Here is a 22891-nt window from a genome sequence, read left to right on the forward strand (position 1 = left end):
CTTATCGCCTTTTTTCCCTGACTGAGCTAATTTCTCTTCTGCCTGTGCTTTAGAAGCTCTTATAACTTGTTTGGCCTCTCTCTGCCTAATCTTATAAATTTGCCTGTCATCCTCGTTTTTGGTTTTTTTATAATTCCTAAATGCTATCTTTTTGTTTTTAATGATTTTGGCCACTTCTGCTGAGTACCACAGTGGTCTTTTCCTTTTTTTGCTTTTACTGACAAGCCTAATGCAATTTTCTGTTGCCTTCAATAGTGCCTCTTTTAAGTAGTCCCATTTCTCCTGGACTCCAATGAAACTGTTCCAATCTGATAGGGACTCGTATACCACTAATCTAATTTTAGAAAAGTCAGTTTTTCTAAAATCTAAAACTTTTGTTTTTGTGTGGTGTGACTCAGTCACTGTACTTATAGTAAACCACACTGACTGGTGATCACTAGATCCCAAGCTTTCCCCTATACCAAATTCCCATTTGTGAATACTAAATCTAAAATGGCCTCCTTCCGGGTTGGCTCCTCAACTACCCGAGTAGTTTGTGTCAATATATTTCACCTTTATGAAAAAATTCCAAATTTACCCAAAAATTTTAAAAATTCTCAATTTTCAACATTTTTAATTCTCTGCTTTTAAAACAGAAAGTGATATCTCATAAAATATTTATTACTTAACATTCCCCATATATCTACTTTATGTTGACATCATTTTGTAAATGTAATTTTATTTTTTTAGGACGTTAGAAGGCTTAAAATTTTAGAAGCAATTCCTAAAATCTTTAAGAAAATTTCCAAAACTCACTTTTCAAGGACCAGTTCAGGTCTGAAGTCACTTTGTGGGGCTTACATAGTGGAAACCCCCCATAAATGACCCCATTGTAGAAACTACAGCCCTCAAGTTACTTAAAACTGATTTTACAAACTTTGTTAACCCTTTAGGTGTTCCACAACAACAAAAGGAAAATAGAGATGAAATTTCTAAATTTCACTTTTTTGGCAGATTTTCCATTTTAATTAAAAAAAATCTTTAACACATCGAGGGTTAACAGTCAAACAAAACTCAATATTTATTACCCTGATTCTGCGGTTGACAGAAACACCCCACATGTGGTAGTTAACTAAGGTGCCAGTTTTATTGGTACTATTTTGGGGTACATATGTTTTTTAAATGCTCTATATTATATTATGTTTTTTGTGAGGCAAGGTAACCAAAAAATGGCTGTTTTGGCACAGTTTTATTTTTTACAACATTTATCTGACAGGTTACACATGTGCTATTTTTATAGAGCAGGTTGTTACGGACGCAATGATATCCAATATGTCTACTTTGTTTGTTTGCTTCAGTTTTACATAATAAAGCATTTTTATGCTATTGTGTCTCCATTTTCTGAACGCCATATTTATTTTTATTTTTCTGTTGATAGTCTTGTGCAGGGGCTCGTTTTTTGCAGAGTTGATGTTTTTATTGGTACCTTTTTACATTTTTTCATCATTTATTATTACACTTTATGGGGCAAGGTGACCAAAAAATTGTTTGTTTTGGCACAGTTTTATTAGTTTTTACAGCGGTCCCCTGAGGGGTTAGGTGATGTGACATTTTATAGAGCAGATCGTTACGGATGTGGCAATACCCAATATGTATACTTTTTCTTATTTATTTAGGTTTTACACAATAATAGCATTTTTTAAACAAAAAAAAAAGATATTTTAGTGTCTCCCTAGTCTGAGAGCCATAGCTTTTTTATTTGTTGACCGATTGCGGGATGAGGTGACGGTTTTATTGGTACTATTTTGGGTTGCATACGCCTTTTTGATCTCTTGGTGTTGCAATTTTTGTGATGTAAGGTGACAAAAAATAGTTTTTTTGGCACTGATTTTATTTTATGTTTTAAGTTTATGTGTTCAGCTGAGGGGTTAGGTCATGTGATATTTTTATAGAGCTTGTTGTTACACATGCAGCAATACCTAATATGTATACTTTTCTATTTATATCACTTTAACACAATAATAGCATTTTTGAAACAAAAAAGTTATGTTTTAATTTCTCCATATTCTATATTTTTTTTTACTTTTTGAGCTATTTTCTTATGTAGGGGCTCATTTTTTGCGATATGAGGTGACAGTTTTACTGATACCATTTTATGGGACATATGCCTTTTTGATCACTTGGTGTCGCACATTTTGTGATGTAAGGTGACAAAAATGCCACAGTTTTTTTTTTTTATGGTGTTTATCAGACGGGGTGGATCATGTGATCTATTTATAGAGCCAGTTGTTAGGGACGCTGTGATACCTAATATGTGGCGTTTTTTTCTTATTTTACTTGAAACTTTTTTTTTTTTATTAAAAACACTTTTTTTTGCTTTTTAAAAAAAAAATTAAAAAACTTTATTCCTGTCCCACCTTGGGACTTCAAATTTTGAGGGTCTGATCCCCTCTGCAATGCATTAAGTATGCACAAAGTAATACACTAACAGGTTACCTAGGAGACCCATCCTGGGGCTGGATCTCCTAGGTCCCCATAGAAGGCAGGTCCCGATGCCATGCAAGGCATTGGGCAGCTTCTACATGGCATTCGGGCTGCCTTGTCACCCATCGGGTCCCCACCATAGCAGCGCGGGGACCCGATGGGCTCCCTAACCTGCTGCAAATCCCTTCTATGTCGCGGTCAGCGCTGACCGCGGCATAGAAAGGGTTAATCTGCCAGCATAGGCTTTTACAGCAATGCCGGTGGATACAGCAGGGGCCCGGCTATCAGGGACTGCCAGGCCCCTGCAGTGATAGGGCGTGCACCGCTTCGGTGTCCGCCCGATCACCATGACGTAATAGTACGTCAAAATGCGGCAAGTCACTTGCTGCCATGACATACTATTACGTCATATGTCGGGAAGGGGTTAAGAAAAATTCCGTTTTGATCCGTCATAATAGAAGTCTATGGGCAAGCATAACTGATCCATCTGGTTTCCGTTATGTAGGACGAAAACAAAATTTGTTTCCGCCTCAGATCAACAAAAGTTTTAACCAGGCAAACCACAGCTATGTGTCTATGAAACAGTTTGAGAGGGAGGTCACTGTTGACAGATTCCTTTTAACCCCTGATTTTGGGTTTGATAGCAGCTAGAGATATGGGCCTGGCATTGTTTGAAAGCAAGGAATAACAGCATTATCCCCTCTACATTGGAAGACATCACTGTTAGAATTTGGGTCAGGAGTAATAGCTGAAAGTAAAAGCAGGTTTCAGCTTTCAAACAAGACCAGCCCCATATATCTAGCAGCAACCCAGCCAGAGATATGAAGAGTTAAAGCAGCCCTGCCCCCTTTAGCTGGCTGTTATCTCAGCCAGCCTGAAGAGGAGAGGGGAGTATTAGGGAAGATGACAACCTGCAGGATAGGAGAGAAAATCTATATATATATATATATATATATATATATATATATATATATATATATATATATATATATATAAAAAATATATATATATATACATTTGCCATCATCATAAACATAGTGACCCACAGAATAAAGTAATGTTATGTTTACCACACGGAGAATGCCATAAAAATAAATTTAACAAAATCATTTTAAAATTGCAGGTTTTATCTTTCATCTAAAAATAAAATAATAAAAAAGTTATTTAATACACTATATGTACCCTAAAATTGTTCAAAAGATGGTAGTAATGAAATCATGCATATGAGCAGCCTGACAGGAAAACTCCCCAATATTTAGTACCGTATTTTTCGCCCCATAAGACGCACTCCCCCCCCCCCCCCCCCCAAAAAAAAGGGGGGGAAAATGCCCCTGCGTCTTATGGGGCGAATGCTGCCATTTTACATCGCAGACTGCGATGTATCAGCTGGAGGAGGAGGGGCCGGTGTGTTTACCACACGGAGAATGCCATAAAAATAAATGTAACAAAATAATTTTAAAATTGCAGGTTTTATCTTTCATCTAAAAATAAAATAATAAAAAAGTTATTTAATACACTATATGTACCCTAAAATTGTTCAAAAGATGGTAGTAATGAAATCATGCATATGAGCAGCCTGACAGGAAAACTCACCAATATTTAGTACCGTATTTTTCGCCCCATAAGACGCACTCCCCCCCCCCCCCCCCCCCCCCCAAAAAAAAGTGGGGGGAAAATGCCCCTGCGTCTTATGGGGCGAATGCTGCCATTTTACATCGCAGACTGCGATGTATCAGCTGGAGGAGGAGGGGCCGGTGCGGTCACTGTACTCCGGCCCCACCGCTCACTCACTTCCTTAATGCCTAAACCTTTTATAATAATAACAACTTTATTCGAAGTTCCGATCCCCAGCCCCATCTGTACTACTTACTAAATATCCTGTAGCAGGCAGAGCAGGGCGGGCGGCCAGCCGTAACTCACTGATGTCACGTGCCTGCGCCGCCTACTTCATTCATAAAGTAGGCGGCGCAGGCACGTGACATCAGTGAGTTACGACCGCCCGCCCGCCCTGCTCTGCCTGCTACAGGACATTTAGTAAGTAGTACAGATGGGGCTGGGGATCGGAACTTCGAATAAAGTTATTATAAAAGGTTTAGGCATTAAAGAAGTGAGTGAGCGGCGGGGCCGGAGTACAGTGACCGCACCGGCCCCACCGTATTTGCATTCCACCGGCCCCTCCCACAGGTTTAGTTCCGGTATATTAGGGCATCTGTGGATGCCACTATTAAGGGGTGGGGGATAAGTGGATGGCACTGTTATGGGGTGGGGGATCTGTGGGTGACACATATATAGCAGTGCCATCCACAGATCCACCCCCCATAACAGTGCCATCCACAGATCACCCCCCCATAACAGTGCCATCCACAAATCCCCCCATAACAGTGCCATCCACAAATCCCCCCATAACAGTGCCATCCACAAATCCCCCCATAACAGTGCCATCCACAAATCCCCCATAGTAGTGTCATGCACAGACCACAATTAGTTCAAAACCCACCAAAAGCACACCTTTTGGTTAAAAATATATTTTTTCTTATTTTCCTCCTCAAAAACCTAAGTGCGTCTTATGGGCAGGTGCGTCTTATAGGGCGAAAAATACTATGTAACTGCCAGCAAGTGCTCCCCCACGCAGCTCTGCAAGTAGTGGAAACCAGCCCGGCTCACATTCTGGGACAGGTTGCTGGCAGTCATTTTAACTCACTGATGGAGAACGCCTTTAGGGGCAATCGGTTAAAGCATATTGAGTAGGAGTGAGTAGAGAGTAGTCACCATTGCACTTAGTCTTCAATATATTTTAATAGAATTTCACAATATGAAGAAAAAAAAAAATACATTGGAATTCTTTATTTTGATGGTAAAATGAAATATATTGCCTGAAGGAAGTCCACACCTCCCTCCATTCTCCATAATTAAGATTTATGACTTCTTGCTTGCCTTTTTCTCAGTTGCTCTTAGTAAGTAAACAAGCCTGCCACAGCACTAAGCATGATAAAAACGTGCTTCGACACGTCACCAGCAGTTGCACAGAAACTAGCCGGCTTAGTTAGTATCAAGAATGAATTGGGTTTTCCAAGACCACATATTAAACACCTATCCTATCAATGAGTGATCAGTTGTGGCCTGATCCCTGGAAAACCGTACAGTAAGAGGCAAAGTCACATGTTTGAACACATGCTAGGGCTACTTTCACACCTATGGTGTGAATTCCATTGGGCTGTGCCAGCGACCTCCATGTTGAATGATGTCATTAACCCATCACCTTCACAGCCGCATAGCTCTGTGTGCTTTTATTGTGTAAAAAAATTTGGGACATGACTCATCTCAGGTTAATTTGCATATGTATCAAATCGGGTTTTTTATACAATAAAAGCACACACAGCTATGGGGACTGGGTATTGCAGATGTGCTAGCGGCCATCTAGCAACCCATGTCCTCAGCTCTATACACAAAATCCTGGTGGCAGGTTGCCTTTAATAGCTGACCATGCGCCTCCTGCTCATGGAAGGTTTGCTGGCACACAGGTTATTGCTCGCTCACCCTGAGAGGTAATAACGGTAGCAGTCAGTTTTTTATGGGCTTGGCTCTCCTTGAAGGTAGATGCCACGAATGGCATAAAAATTGGTTTAGTGTTGGATACTCATCTGTATCAAGGTCATCTTGCTGCTGGTGGATGGGCGCAGATACTTTTTGATTAAAAATATAAGACCCTCTGGTTGCACATTAGATGAGGTATTAGCTTGTACATAGATCGTGTATAGTTAGTTTGAGGAATGCTGCTATGCTTCTGTGACTTTCCTTTTATTAAAGGGGTTTCATCATCTCAAGACATTGGTGGCATATCACTAGGTTATGCCACCAATGTCTGTCTCCAGAATGGGCCCCTGAAAGTGTAAGGAGAGTACACCGTGCATGCGCAGCGTGCTCTCCATTTATTTATAGGAAGTTCAGAAAATAGCTAAGATAGAGCGCTCGGCTATTTTCCATAGCCCCATAGAAAAGAATCGTGAGCACACAGCACAAGCATGACCACCACTCCATTTACCTCAACTGGACTGCCGTAAATAGCAGAGCCAGTGTTCGGCTATTTTCATAACTTCCATACAAGTGAATGTAAGGTGGCTGCGCATGTGTGTCGGCCCTCCGTTGACTTCAGGGTTACCGTTCTGGTAATACTAGTGATATGCCACCAATGTTTGAGGTGAACACAAGACGGCTGTCGTGCATGCCAGTCTTAATAATTGTGCGGTATCTCAAATCACTGCAGCACAGAATAAGGGTCCATTCACACGTCCGCAAATCTGTTCCGCATTTTGCGGAACGGAATTGCGGACCCATTAAATTTTATGGGGCCACACGATGTGTTGCCCGGATCTGGAAATGCGGACCCGCACTTCAGGGTCAGCAATTCCGATCCCGAAAAAAATAGAACATGTCCTATTCTTGTCCGCAATTGCGGACAAGATTAGGCATTTTCTATTAAGTGCCGGTGATGTGCGGTCGGCAAAATGAACGCACATTGCCGGTGTTTTGCGGATCCGCAAAACACACACGGATGTGTGAATGGACCCTTAGACACACACGGATGTGTGAATGGACCCTTAGACACACACACACACACACCTCTTAATAACTGTGGCACATTCCTGGCCACCCATGTGCCAGAACTGAAAGCTGCTCCCACCAGTAGCTACAGTATAGTTGGTGTAATGTGCACCAGTTTTGTGGTGTCCGGCAGTGGAGATCCTCTAAGAGTTTTGTAAAGAAGGTAAGACTGACAAATTTTGGCATAACAATTTGCAACTTTTCTATGCCAGAAAACTGGCGTAAAAGTTTAATAAACCTCCCCCAAAGTGTTAAAGCCTTTGTTCAAGCTTGTATTGCTGCTGGGAGCGAAAAAGTGCTCATATCATTTCATATTATGTACGTAATCTGTAAACACTATCATTTTCTACATCACCCTGAGACCCTAATTACTATTCTGTTCACAAAATTCAATGCATCATGATGAGTTTTCTGTAGTTCCCACGACATTCCATGTTCTCGGATACATTGTAAAAAAAACAAAAACAGGGGCTTGAACACTACAAATGACCAGTCCACAACAGCACACAGGCCTATAATGGAAGATTACATTATTAAACGACAAAAATCTCAAAAATTCTGTTTAGAATGCAGGATGGGTAGCAGTTTTTACATTTCAGGTGCTTTCACATGTAGTTTTCTAGTGGTGTTTTTCTGCACTTTTGCCTTTTTAGTGGGGGATTTGTACATTTATTTATTTTTTGCTGCATTTTGGGGGAAATATAAAACACATTTTTGGTCTTTCTTGCTTATCTTTAAAAATTTAGCACCTGAGTTTTTTCAGTTTATCTATAGGGGGAAAAAAACATGAAGAAAAGGTGTGAAAAAAAAACTGCATGTGGCCACAAAAAAAAAATGCTTGCCCTTAGGGCTCATACACACGACAGTTGTTGTTTTGCGGTCTGTTTTTAACGGATCCGTTGTTCCGTATTTCAGGTTTTTTTTCCTCTAATTTAAGTCCTCTTCCGTTCCGTTATTCTATTATTCCACAAAACATATCCGTATGGCTTTCGTATGCGATCCGTTTTTTGCGGATCTGAAACGGAAACAGTAACTTATTAATCACCAAATACATGAGCAATATGGGCTGTGCATAGCATTTCTACAGTATGGATGTGCGGTCCATATTTTTTGTGGACCGTGATTTGTGGACAATAATAGGACATGCACTCCTTTGTTGCGGACCCATTAAAGTGAATGCTTCCGCATACGGTAGCGGAGCACAACGAAAGCGGAAAGAAAATACGTTCGTGTGCATAAGCCCTTACTCTGTTTTTTTTTCTTTTTTCTTTCTTTTACAGGTAATTCATGTGTACAAGGACCTTAAAGGCGTTTTTCAACTTTAACAAAAATAAAAACCTTTGAAAAAATGTTTTCTTTGCAACACCATATTCTGACAGCCATAATTTTCATATATTTCTCTCTGCAGAGCCACATGAGGGCTTGTTTTTTGGGGTGCGAACTGTAGTTTTTAAATGGTACTATTTTGGTGTACATACAACTTTTTCTTTTTTTTTATTCAATTATTAAAGGACAAGGCGACAAAAAAATATTTTTATATTTTAATACTTCGGGCATTTTCAGACGTGAGCAATTCCGGTTATGAATTTTTTTTTATTAGTTATTTTTATATGTAAAATTGGGAAATGAGGGTATTTACATTTTTATTATTTTTGTGTTCCTTACACTTTTTTCAATGTCATTTTTAGTCCTCAGTGGACTTGAACATGCAGTGTTCTCATTGCTTGTCCCATAGACTACAATATAATACTACTGCAGTCTACTGGATTCTGATATTGCCTGTGCAGCCGTACCTTGTGCACGTCTGGGAAGACCCCAGGCTGTCATGACAACCAATCGGAAGACAGAAGGAGTCCCCCTTCCTCTGCCTAACCCCACAGATGCTGTGATTACGGCCTGGTGCCTGCTGTATTGGACAGTCAGCACTCACTGCATATGGAGGAGGCTCAGCGTGTGAGCCCACTCCATACCTTTTACACTGCATTACAACATACAGTGGTGCTTAGAAGTTTATTAAGCCTTTATGATAACTACATCAGATGTTCATAAAAGTCCTAAATGTAGATAAAAATAAATCAAACAAATGATTCAAAAATATTAGACGTGGTTATTTATTTATTTATTGAAGGAAATGATCCAATTTCACATGTCTGGGAGTGGCAAAAGTATGTAAACTTTTAGGATTTGCAGATCATTTTAAGGTGAAATTAGAGTCAGATGGGGTGACAATCAGGTGTGAGTGGGCGATCTGTTTTATTTAAAGAACAGGGATCTATCAAAGTCTTATCTTCACAACATGTTTGTGGAAGTATATTATGGCATGAACAATGGATATTTCTGAGGACCTTAGAAGAAGAGCTGTTGATGCTCATCAGACTGTAAGGCCTCTTGCACACGAACGTTGTGCATCCGTTCTGTGCAATGGGGACTGCAATTTGCAACGTCCGTGCCGTGGCCGGGACGGATCAAGAACCATTCAACTTGAATGGGTCCGTGATCCGTCCACACCACAAAAAAATAAAGTTTGTGGGTGAGGATGTGGAAACCTTATGAGTGGAAGTTCAAAGGGATAAAAACACTGAAAAAAATAATACTTGGTGTAATCTATAGACCCCCTAAAATCACAGAACAGATAGAAACGCAACTGTTTAACCAAATAGAGCGAACTGCACATGCTGGTACAGTGGTGATAATGGGAGATTTTAACTTCCCAGACATTGACTGGGGTCTTGATTCTGCCTCAACCACAAAGGGGAGAAAATTCCTCAACTTACCGCATGACCACTTTATGGGCCAGTTTGTAGAAGCTCCCACTAGGGCAATGCTCTGTTGCATCTGGTAATTTCTAATGATGCAGAGCTTGTTGGAAATGTTACTGTTCAATAAAACACTAGGTAATAGTGACCACAATATAATTTTATTTCCCCTAAACTATAAGATGCAAAGTCTGTCAGGCAGAGCAAAGACACTAAATTTCAAAACGGCTAATTTCCCTGGGTTGAGGGCAGCATTTCAGGGCATAGACTGGGAGCAGCTACTGTCACACAATAATACCGACGATAAATAGGAGAGCTTTAAATCCACAATGAGTAATTGCGCTAAAAAATTTATTCCTTTAGGCAACAAGTATAAACGGCAAAAATTAACCCCCCCCCCCATGGCTTACAGCTACTGTAAAAAGGGCAATAAAATACAAAAAAAAAAAGCATTTAAAAAATACAAATCTGAGGGGTCAGCTGTAGCGTTTGAAGATTACAAAGGGCTTAATAAAATCTGTAAAAAGGAGATAAAATTAGCAAAAATACAAAATGAACAGCAGGTAGCAAAAGAGAGCAAAACAAATCCCCAAAATTCTTCAAATATATAAATGCTAAAAAACCTAGGTCTGAGCAGGTAGGTCCACTAAATAAGGCCTCATGCACACGACCGTTCCGTTTTTTCCAGTCCGCAAATTGCCGCCCGTGTGCCTGCCGCAATTTTTGGGGAACGGAACAGGCAGCCCATTGTAGAAATACCTATTCTTGTCCGCAAAATGGACAAGAATAGGACATGTTATATATTTTTGTGGTAATGATTCCTATTCAGAATGGTCCCAGGTTATAAGTGGTGTACCCCAATGTTCAGTGCTGGGTCCCCTAGTTTTTGATTTATTTCCTAATGATATCAAGGACGGGATAAATAACACCATTTCTATTTTTGCAGATGACACTAAGCTATGTAGTACTGTGCAGTCTATGGAAGATGTCCATAAACTACAAGCTGACTTGTACACTCTGAGTGATTGGGCATCAACTTGACAAATGAGGTTCAATGTGGATAAATATAGAGTAATGCATCTTGGTAGTAATAATCTCTGGGCTTCATATGTCCTAGTGGATATAACATTGGGAGAGTCACTTATAGAGAAGGATTTGGGTGTCCTTGTAGATGGTAGATTAAATAATAGCATACAATGTCAATCAGCTGCTTCTAAGGCCACCAGGATATTGTCATGCATTAAACGAGGCATGGACTCGCGGGGCAGGGATGTAATATTACCACTTTACAAAGTGTTGGTGCGGCCTCATCTGGAATATGCAGTTCAGTTCTGGGCACCAGTACATAGAAAGGATGCTCTGCAGCTGGAAAAGGTACAGGGGAGAGCGACTAAAATGATAAGGGGCATGGAGGGTCTTAGTTATGAAGATTAAAAGAATTGAATTTATTTAGTCTTGAGAAGAGACGTCTAAGGGGGGACATGATTAACCTGTACAAGTATATAAATGGGCCATACAAAAAAATACGGTGAAAAACTGTTCCATGTAAAATGCGCTCAAAAGACAAGGGGGCACTGCCGCCGATTGGAGAGGAAAAAGTTTAGTCTCCGGAAGCGTCAACGCTGTGGAATAGACTTCCTCAGGACGTGGTCACAGCAGGAACAGTGGACAGTTTTAAAAAGGGTTTAGATTAATTCTTAAAAGTAAAGTAAACAACATTGATGCTTATGAAAACATGTCGAAATCTGAGTCTCAATTTCTTCTGGGATTCGCGTCCCCACCTATCCCTTGGTTGAACTTGATGGACTTATGTCTTTTTTCAACCGTATTAACTATGTAACTAAGTTCTATTTTTTTGTGGTGGGGAGGCAGGGACAGAAACACCACCGAAGCACTCCATAGTGCTTCCGTGGGGTTCCCAATCCATGATTCCGTTCCGCATCTCCGTGATTGCGGACCCATTCAAGTGGGTCTGCATCCGTGATGCGGAGTGCACATGGGCCGATGCCCGTGTATTGCGGACCCACAATACGGCCACAGGCACACACGTTCGTGTACAAGAGGCCTTAAGGTTACAAAACCATCTATATTGGACTCCACTAATCCTCAGTCAGATTATGATCAAATGGAGGAAATTCAAGACCATTATTACTCTTCCCTGAGTGGTCAACCAACAAAGATCACGCATTCCAGCATAAAAATCTCATCCCACCTCTCAAACATGGTGGCAATAGTATCATGGTTTGAGCCTATTTTGTGGCCAGGAGGGCTTGCCATCATTGATGGAACAATGAATTTTGAATTATACCAGCAAATTCTAAACAAAAATAACAAAAATGTCAGGACAATTGTTCATGAGCTGAATCTCAACACGACTAAGCGCACAAGTTATTCTACCAAAGAATGGTTAAAGAGGAATAAAGTTAAAGTTTTGGAATGGTCAAGTCAAAATCCTGACCTTAATCCAATATAATTGTTGTAGAAGGACCTGAGGGGAGCAGTTTATGGGTGGAAACACACCAACATAATGGCATTAGTGTGAATAGGCTCAATAGTGTAAATTGGTTATCTTTATATTCTGTTAAGACTTGTGTGAAAATGTATGCACAAATATAGAAAATTCTTGGTCTTAAAGGCTATGTACACCTTTGGGGGTAATTTTTGTTTATGATTGCATTTTTCTCATTTTTGGGTAAAAACCATATTCAATTGGCCTTTATTAAAATAGTGAGCCGTTCTGTCACAAGGGGTTAACTGTTTTTCTATCTCTGTGACTGGTACTTTCACTTGGTGCCGGTCATCTAATAACCCTTATCTCTAAACTACTGAGAGTTCATCAACACTTATTTAAAGGGAACCCGTCACCTCAAGAACGCATATAAAACCGCCAGCATTACCTTATAGTAGCCCCCAGTCTGTTAATAATCATATGTTTGATCTGGTAGTCTGATGCTCCATAGATTCAAAAAACAATGTTTTAAGCGCCATCAGGCCAGTCAGCTTGAAGTCAAGGGGGCAGCGGCTTCCTTGCTTCAAGTCAAGGTAAGCACGCCCCCTAATCGTCGCCTCTTTTGTTAGATTGACATCCTGCAGTGCGGCCAGGATCGCATAAGTCTCGCGCATGCGCAGTGTGCTCCTTGGTTAATCACGATCCTGTCTCTGGCTGCTGCTATTAGCCGGGTTTCAGCGGCGCACTGCACATGCGTGAGAATTGTGCGATCCCGGCCGTACTGCAGGCTGTCAATCTAACAAAAGAGGGGACGATTAGGGGGCATGCTTACCTTGACTTCAAGCTGACTGGCCTGATGGCGCGTAAAACATTGTTTTTTGAATCTATGGAGCATCAGACTACCAGATCAAACATATGATTATTAACAGACTGGGGGCTACTATAAGGTAATGCTGGCGGTTTTATATGCGTTCTTGAGGTGACGGGTTCCCTTTAAATAAGTGTTGATGAACTCTCAGTAGTTTAGAGATAAGGGTTATAAGAAGTGTGTGTGGCCTCCACCTGCCTGTATGACCTCCCTACAACGTCTGTGCATGCTCCTGATGAGGTGGCGGACGTCTCCTGAGGGATCTCCTCCCAGACCTGGACTAAAGCATCTGCCAACTCCTGGACAGTCTGTTGGTGGATAAAGCGAGACATGATGTCCCAGATGTGCTCAATTGGATTCAGGTCTGGGGAACGGGCGGGGGAAGTCCATAGCATCAATGCCTTCGTCTTGCAGGAACCGCTGACACACTCCAGCCACATGAGGTCTAGCATTGTCTTGCATTAGGAGGAACCCAGGGCCAACCGCACCAGCATATGGTCTCACAAGGGGTCTGAGGATCTCATCTCAGTACCTAATGGCAGTCAGGCTACCTCTGGCGAGCACACGGAGGGCTGTGCGGCCCTCCAAAGAAATGCCACCCCACACCATTACTGACCCAATGCCAAACCGGTCATGCTGGAGGATGTTGCAGGCAGCAGAACGTTCTCCACGGCGTCTCAAGACTCACGTCTGTCACATGTGCTCAGTGTGAACCTGCTTTCATCTGTGAAGAGCACAGGGCGCCAGTGGCTAATTTGCCAATCTTGGTGTTCTCTGGCAAATGCCAAACGTCCTGCACGGTGTTGGGCTGTAAGCACAACCCCCACCTGTGGACGTCGGGCCCTCATATCACCCTCATGGAGTCTGTTTCTGACCGTTTGAGCAGACACATGCACATTTGTGGCCTGCTGGAGGTCATTTTGCAGGGCTCTGGCAGTGCTCCTGTTCCTCCTTGCACAAACGCGGAGGTAGCGGTCCTGCTGCTGGGTTGCTGCCCTCCTACGGCCTCCTCCACGTCTCCTGATGTACTGGCCTGTCTCCTGGTAGCGCCTCCATGCTCTGGACACTACGCTGACAGACACAGCAAACCTTCTTGCCACAGCTCACATTGATGTGCCATCCTGGATAAGCTGCACTACCTAGCCACTTGTGTGGGTTGTAGACTCCGTCTCATGCTACCACTAGAGTGAAAGCACCGCCAGCATTCAAAAGTGACCAAAACATCAGACAGGAAGCATAGGAACTGAGAAGTGGTCTGTGATCACCACCTGCAGAACCACTCCTTTATTGGGGGTGTCTTGCTAATTGCCTATAATTTCCACCTGTTGTCTATCCCATTTGCACAACAGCATGTGAAATTGATTGTCACTCAGTGTTGCTTCCTAAGAGGACAGTTTGATTTCACAGAAGTGTGATTGACTTATTTTTTTGAGCAGTGTATATATCTATTTATCCCTCTTACCTTATAACCTATCAGCACAGGTCATCGATATCTGAGCGGTGGGGTTTCAAAACTCAGCACCACCAATGATCAGTTGTTTGAAGAGACCACAGATCTCTTGTGTGCGCTGCAGCCTCATTACAGAATACCAAGCACAGTGCCATTCATTGTATACCTGCTGTGTTTGGTATTGCAGCCCAGGCCTGGTCACTTGAATGTGACCGAGTTGCACCTATGCCATGTAACAGATGAATGAGACATCACTGGCCAAAGCACTCACTGGAGCTCCATGGCCCCTTCAAACAGCTGCTCAGTAAGGGTGCTGAGAGTTAGACCCCCGCCAATCAGATAGTGATGAGCTATTCTGAGGATCGGCCATGGATAATATACTCCTGGAAAATTCCTTTAAATTTAAGATGCAAAGTGATCAAAACCTTTCCAGGGGTCAACTGCAACCCTGTAGAAAAGTGAAAAAAGTGCTGGAGGAGCCATTTAGTTACATTCAGGTTCTTCACATGAGCAGTAACGTGCACTCGCTTAAATAAACGTGCTAATGTACTCCCCGGAAGAAATGATACCAAAGGAATGTTAGACTGTAACGTTCAGGGAAATGTTCATTTATCCATTTTGATAAGGTATCAGAGGAATATGGAGAGACCAAACGTTCTCAGCTTTTGTACACTGTGTAGACTGCAGGAAAACACAAATTCCTGGACATTCGGACGCCGTGTCAGACATATACAGATTTGCTGCTATTTGTGGAGCACTGGTAGCTCCTATCTGCACATAGAAATGTTAGCATAATAATTGCATTTTTTCTTTCAATTACCCAAATACCATATTGTGTGTTCACCGAGGAAAGTTTATCTTCCTTTGCAAAGAACTGTGTAACACCAGGAAAAAAAAATAATAATAATTTAGCTGCTGGCCTGAATAATTTCATCTGGAGATCCTTGCTATCCCTCCTAAAAGAGGCATACAAGAACACTTTCCTATAGCAAATAGATAAAACATGAAAAATATTGTACATTTTTCTGCATCTGAATACTTTTGTATTTTCAGGTAATTAAAGATTTAGCATAGCCACTAAATTGTTCAATGAAATCTATCTGTATAGCGCCACCTGCTGTTTGTTCTTTTTCTAATTTCTCTGTCCACCTGACTGAGGTGGACGAATATGCTCGGTTCCATCATTCAACTGCCACCAGCTGCAGAAAAAGGGCACGTCCCCTGCGAAAGGACACCCTCCCCCCTCGAGCTTCCCATCTGCATTAAATCCAGCACAGCAAATGCAGCAATATATGAGGAGATCTCAGGACCCATGTGAGGTCCAGGGCTGTTTTTTTTTTATTTTTTCACATTAATCAGTAAACTGTGGCAAGAAAAGAACATGTCAATAGGAGAAAAAAGGGTGAGGTGAGCTTGGAGAGTGGCAAAAGGAGTACAATTAGCAGAATGGTATGGGGTGGGGTGGGGGGGGTCCCAGACCATGTGGCCCATAGCCGTAGTGTGGTCTGCCTTTATTAAAGGCTTGCCACACATGCAAGAACACATTTTAATTGATCATGGGATGTTTGATGGGCGGGCTTTAGCTCTCCCCTAGCAGTTTTACAGGCAAGGACAGCGCTAAAGCCCGCCCATTAGGACCGGTGACATCACCAGAAGCCTCCGCCTAGCAGTCCATTTTGGAGAGCACGGTACGTTTTTGAAGACCATATTTTATTTATCATGAGAACTCTGCTAGAGTATAGTATACATTTTAGTTGCAAATTTAGATTTTTTGTTTGCTGTAAAGTTATATGAAGGTGGTTGTGTGTATTAATTATTAGGCTTAAATTTTATACACTGTATGCTGTGCACTCACAAAATGTAGATTTCTGTTATATGGCAGCTGTTTTCCATACATTTTTAATGCATTTGTGGATGGGGAACATATATTACACGGCCTCTTTCAGTGTTTTTAACAGCAAAAGCTCTTATTGATGTACACACTTGGGTAGTATATGAGCCCTGTACACCTCAATATATTATGTTTACATTGTTTTTAAGTTCAAATCTCTGCTTGGATGTGAGTTCTAGGTGCAGAGGTTTGTTCTGATACATTTAATAATTCCTGTTTGTCACAAAATTATGTAAAGGGGGATGTGATTGTAAACAGTCTGTTAAGGTAATTGCTATCATCTGTCTGTTTTCAGAAAATATACAGCTTTTGGGGATGCAATTACTTTTCAAGGACTGTAATGCCTGTATTTTATAGGGTGTAACTTTTTAAAATTTCTAGCTTAAAACCAGATTATTGGTCTTTTCAGTTCTGGGGATTTTATGAAGGTATGTGCATATAAATATAGACCTAAATGGTATGAACTCTGCACCAGTGATGCACCAGTGATGCGATCTGCCATCTTTATTCCCAAGTCCGGCGATGCAGAGGTAAGTCCTTACCTGTGCCTTCGCCGCGAGCCGCTCTGAAACACATGCGGTCACCGGGAGCAGACTGTTCTCGGAACTGCCTGCTCCCGGTGACCGCATGTGTTTCAGAGCGGCTCGCGGCGTAGGCACAGGTAAGGACTTACCTCTGCATCGCCGGACTTGGGAATAAAGATGGCAGATCGCATGTGTTCGTCGGCGAACACTGCGAACTGGCCATCACTTCTCTGCACACGAATGTTTATCTTTAGAAGGTTACCGTATTTTCCACCCTATAAGACGCACCTAGGTTTTAGAGGAGGACAATAGGAAAAAAACATTTTTCATTAGACCTCAGATCAGACCACCAATCAGACCCCCAATGTTAATCAGACCTCAGCTGACAGCCCCAATCAGACCCCCAATGTTAATAAGACCCTCAATCAGACCTCAAATCAGACCCCCATGCCTATCAGCCCCCTAGCCTCATGTATGCACTCTGTAGCCCCCAGCCTCATGTATGCAGCCTGTAGCCCCCCAGCCTCATGTATGCAGCCTGTAGCCCCCCAGCCTCATGTATGCAGCCTGCAGCCTCATGTATGCAGCCTGCAGCCCCTCAGCCTCATGTATGCAGCCCCCAGCCTCAGATCAGATAAAATAAAGAAACCACTTACCTCTCCGCTCCTGGATGCCGCCGCTCCTCACCGCCCACGATATTCTTCCTCCTGCTGTCAGCTGTGCTGTGAACTTGCACAGAGCGCCCTCACGCTGTGCGCAGCCACAGCACAGCCGAGGACCAGGAAGTGGTGAGTACAGAGCCTTCATTACTTCCCGGTCCTCCGGTACTAATGAGCGCTTCCATAATGGAAGCGCTCATTAGTATTCACTCAATAAGACGCAGGGATATAAGTGCGTCTTATGGGACGAAAACTATGGTAGGTCTGTATAACTTTCTGACTGTGCTCTACTTTTATTTATTTTATGCACTTAAATAGCGCCGACATATTCCGCAGTGCTTTACAGACATTAACATCATGGTGTTCCCAATGGGGCTCACAATCTAAGTTCCCTATTAGTATGTCTTTGGAGTGTGGGAGGAAACCAGAATACCCAGAGGAAACCCACCCAAACACGGGGAGAACATACAAACCCCATGCAGATGTTGTCCTTGGTCGGATTTGAACCTAGGACCCCAGCTTTTACTGATATCCACTTTTATGCAGTTTTTATGAAAAATTACATTTTTGATGCAAAATTGCATGACGGTGTCTGTTTGTATAAAGTGCTAAGTGGCATTTTGACAATGGGTCAGGTGTCTACTTTCAGAAAATATGGCGGTGGTTGTATGATTTTTATATTTCATAATTTAGGTTTTATTTGTACGTGTCAAAACTGAAAAAATTGTCTCGGCTACCAGAACTGCAAAATTTCCACACATCCCTGGCAGCAAAAAGGTTAATATGTGATTAAAAAATATAATTTTCCTGTTAGTGTCCCTTTAAGTGTAAATGGAATGGAAGCTTTGTAGTTTTGAGGTTAATTGTGTACAAAAAATTGAATGGTAAAGATAAGTATTATCTGTTTATTGCTCAGAAAAACCCATAACCAAAATGTAAACATGATGATAATTACAATCATAATAACCTGCACAAGCTTTTAGCTTAAAAAAATGTATATGCTAATCACATCTATTAAAGGGGTTGTCCAGAGTAAGGAAAATATTAAAGAGGGTAGTGTGAATAGGATGGAGGAGCTGCAATTACATCTGTTCACAGTTGCTATGTGGACGGCGTGCAGGTACACATAGAATAGCTGATCGGTGGTGGTGCCGAGAGTTGGGCCCCCGGCAATCTGATATTGATGACCTATACTGAAGATAGGTCATCAATATAGGAAACTGGCCAACCCCTTTTAAAAACAGCAAAACGGATTTCTAACTGCTGTTTGTTTCACTGATGCCTTTCTGAGAAAAGGCTGTTCAAAATAGTCCCCTTTAATTGTATGGGGGCTGTCAGTTGTTCACAGGCCTCCAAAAAAAATATGCTGTGTGAATAACCCCCTAAACTACCACTGTTCTTAAAACAATCGTGTGACGACCTTTAAAAAAAACTGCAGTTTTTCATTGTTGTGTAAATATTAAAAAGGGTGAACACTGCTAGTATTGACGGTGTGAATATACCCACAGACTGTCATTGTTCTGAAAATGGCCCTGTGACGGACATTTAAAGAACAGCCATTGCACAACCGTTTTCGTGTGAACAACACCTAATGTTTTCTTCCAGAAACAGTGCCACACCTGCCCACAATGTGTGTATGGTATTACAAATCAGCTCCATTCAGTTCAATAGAGCTTAGTGCTGTCACATGGCAGCTGCCGTTTTTGCATTTTGCAGAACGGAACGTCCTGCCCTCTATAGAACTGTCCTATCCTTGTCTGTACAAAGGGCAGAGCCGCGGAATAGACATACGGTGTGCTGTCTGCATCTTTTGCGGCCCCGTTAAAGTGAATTCGACCCGCAAAAAGATGTGGATCGGATGTGGACCATTAATACGTTCATGTGCATTAGCTCTTAGGAAGAGAAAACATTTTTTTCTTATCATGGACAATCCCTTTAAGCACTATCCACCATCAAATCCAGGATATTGCAGACTCAAGGGGTAAATATCTTTACTGCACTTTTACAAACCCCTTAAATACCCATTAAATGCTCTTGTGAAACAAGAATTATCTAATCTGCAGTTAATGCATTCGTCTGTGAGTGCCCGGTTATCTAATAGACAACTCTCTTTGAAATAATATTGGCTCCCGTCCCAATGAAATTTGGCTTGATAACCTAATAGACAACTTCTGTAATATAATGTGACTAACACAAGAAATATGAGGCTGACTTTGCATGACTCCATGAGCTTCTATTAATTTACTGGAAAAGAAACTGAATGGAAGTGATTGTTTTATCCCACGTCCTAACCCCCACATATGGCACAATATTCTGTCAGATAAGAATCTAATGATCAGGAAACATGAAAATATTCCTGCTGATGTAGACCGACGACTACAATTAGCACTTGGAGTGTAATACGTTCTTAAGCTAAGTTCACATGAACGTGTGTGATCCGTGGCCGTATTGCGGCCCGCAAATCGCGGGCCGCAATACACGGCCAACGTTCCGTGTGAATTCCGCATCACGGATGCGGACCCATTCACTTCAATGGGTCCGCAAATACGGAATCGCGGAACGGCCGCACGGGACGGGACCCCTCGGAAGCACTACAAAGTGCCTCCGTGGGGTTACGTCCCGTACTTCCGTTCCGCAAAAAGATAGAACATGTCCTATCTTTTAGCGGAACGGCCGGATCGCGGACCCATTAAAGTGAATGGGTCCGCGATCCGATGCGGCAGACCTACTGCCGGCGATCGTGCATTGCGGCCCGCTATTTGCGGGCCGCAGCACAGGCACGGGTCACACACGTGCGTGTGAAATCGGCCTAAGGATGAGGTACTTACTAGGTCTGGGCAGTTAATCAGTTTGAGTCAACTCTTTTCAATGATGCATAATTCAGATTTTTATTTTTGGATACTGTAGAGGGAAGTCGTGTGAGCGTATATATAGATATATATATATGTATCTGCCCCTTCATTGATATGTGTATATATATGGGCCCCGTTATATGGCCAATAGGGATATATATTGGCCCTGTATGGCAAGTGGGGACATATGCATGTCCCCTGTATGTGATGCCCCAGGTATATGTGAGTATGTATATATAGATATGTGTGTATGACCCTGTAATTGCATACATGTCTATATATACACTTGTGTCAGCATGGTATACAGTATATGTGGGCTTATAGCTGCCCATTTATGCCCCAGGTTTATATTGAATATATATATATATATATATATATATATATATTGTGACAGGACCAGGGGGAAAGTGGTGGAAGGAGTCTACATTTCACCTAGGTTCCTGTCCTATACGTTCTAAAAAGCAGCCAGGGAATTGACAGCAAGGAAAACTAGGTTTTCTCTTTGCAAGGGTTTTGTTAAAAACCTGGTTAGAAGGGCCTGGCTGCTTGGAGCAGGGAGAGTTGGGTGGGTCCCTGCTCCAATTAGCCACTCCAGGTATTCAGGGTAACTGTGGCTAATCACCTTGGAACCTGAGTGTGCTATAAAAGGGCAAACAGCTCACTAGCTGATCTCTCTGCTCCTGGGAAGAACCCTTATGTGTGAGTAAAAACAACAGTGTGTTTTGTTGATGGAGCTGGGCACAAGGCTCAGTTTCATGTAGTTAGGGACTACTACCTGTCTAGAAGTAGTGGCCAGACGGCCAGGTATTTCATTTGTTTTGAACTGTTTTGTTTAATTCTTTTTCTGCAAAAGTCAATAAAACTGGCTGAGGCCAGTTGCACCATACTTGCTTGGACTGGACTGTGTTTTATGTGCCTATAGCGCCCGTCTATCCCAGGAGACGGCGGTCCCGTGAGCTAATCCCGCTACAATATATATAAATAATGAAAATCCGCAGCACTCCTTAAAAATACAAATGTGCTCTTTATTCACACATATCAAGTGACAACGTTTCGGTTCTCTCACAGAACCTTTCTCAACCTTTCTGACTTGAGAAAGGTTCTGTGAGAGAAAGGAAACATTGTCACTTGATATGTGTGAATAAAGAGCACATTTGTATTTTTAAGGAGTGCTGCGGATTTTCATTATTTATCTACCATCCTGAATCGAGGGATTACCGCGGGCACCCTGCACCTCTAAAAGAACCAGAAGGGAGTGCTGCCAGATTTATTTTCATATATATATATATATATATATATATATATATATATATATATATATATACACACACACACACACACACTGCTCAAAAAAATAAAGGGAACACTTGATGTGGCGGGTGGGCGGGCCAGGCAAATTATGTGGCGGGTGGGCGGGCCAGGCAAATGATGCAGAGGGGGCAGGTAAAATCGATTAGACGATTCTGTAAAAAAACTGAATCGTCAGATGCCTCAAAGGTGAATTAATCGAATCAATTTGATTAATCGCCCAGCCCTATGTCGAAACAAACAAGCCTTTAATGTCTACATTGACAGAAAAATAAAAAAAGGGTATGGTTCTTGGAATACCACAATAGAAAAAGCAATTGACTGAGGTGGGAAGGGGGGGGGGAGAGTCCTGTTCCCCTGTATGGAACTGATGGCCAACAGCAGAACAAAAAAAACAAGCAAGTCAAGATTAATATTGAAAATCATCCTCAAGGAGGAAAAAACTGAGATTATAATTTTAAAGGGAACCTGTCACCGGTATTTTGTGTACAGAGCTGAGGACATGGGTTGCTAGATGGCCGCTAGCACATCCGCAATACTCAGTCCCCATAGCTCTGTGTGCTTTTATTGTGTAAAAAAAACTATTTGATACATATGCAAATTAACCTGAGATGAGTCCTGTATGTGAGAGGAGTCAGGGACAAGACACATCTCTGGTTAATTTGCATATGTATCAAATAAGTTTTTTTACACAATAAAAGCACACAGAGCTATGGGGACTGGATATTGCGGATGTGCTTGCGGCCATCTAGCAACCCATGTCCTCAGCTCTATACCCAAAATCCAGGTGACAGGTTCCCTTTAAGCCACATTATCCAGCCCTGGAACTAACTTTGAATTATGTAATAGCCAACATACTGGTCACTTCTAGCTTCCTTCAAGCTTGTCAAAGGGGTTGTCTTATAGCCGCAACCACTGCCCACCCTATATATACCTTACCAGGGCAGATGGTGTCACTTGCTTGTGATCACTTGAACGGGACGATCGGTTGTAATTACATTGCACTGCCTCTACAAGTGAGATGACACGCAGGTAATCTTGAAGTGCACTGCTCCGCCTTCAAACAGCT

General features: G+C 42.0%; 1 protein-coding gene across 1 annotated transcript in view; it reads right to left on the reverse strand.

Moving 5' to 3' along the window:
- NTN4 (netrin 4) overlaps positions 1–22891 on the reverse strand; it is a 157999-nt gene that overhangs the window by 93097 nt on the left and 42011 nt on the right. The gene's annotated exons all lie outside the window — the stretch shown is intronic.

Source organism: Bufo bufo, chromosome 1, assembly GCF_905171765.1.
Source record: "Bufo bufo chromosome 1, aBufBuf1.1, whole genome shotgun sequence".
Lineage (NCBI taxonomy): Eukaryota > Metazoa > Chordata > Amphibia > Anura > Bufonidae > Bufo > Bufo bufo.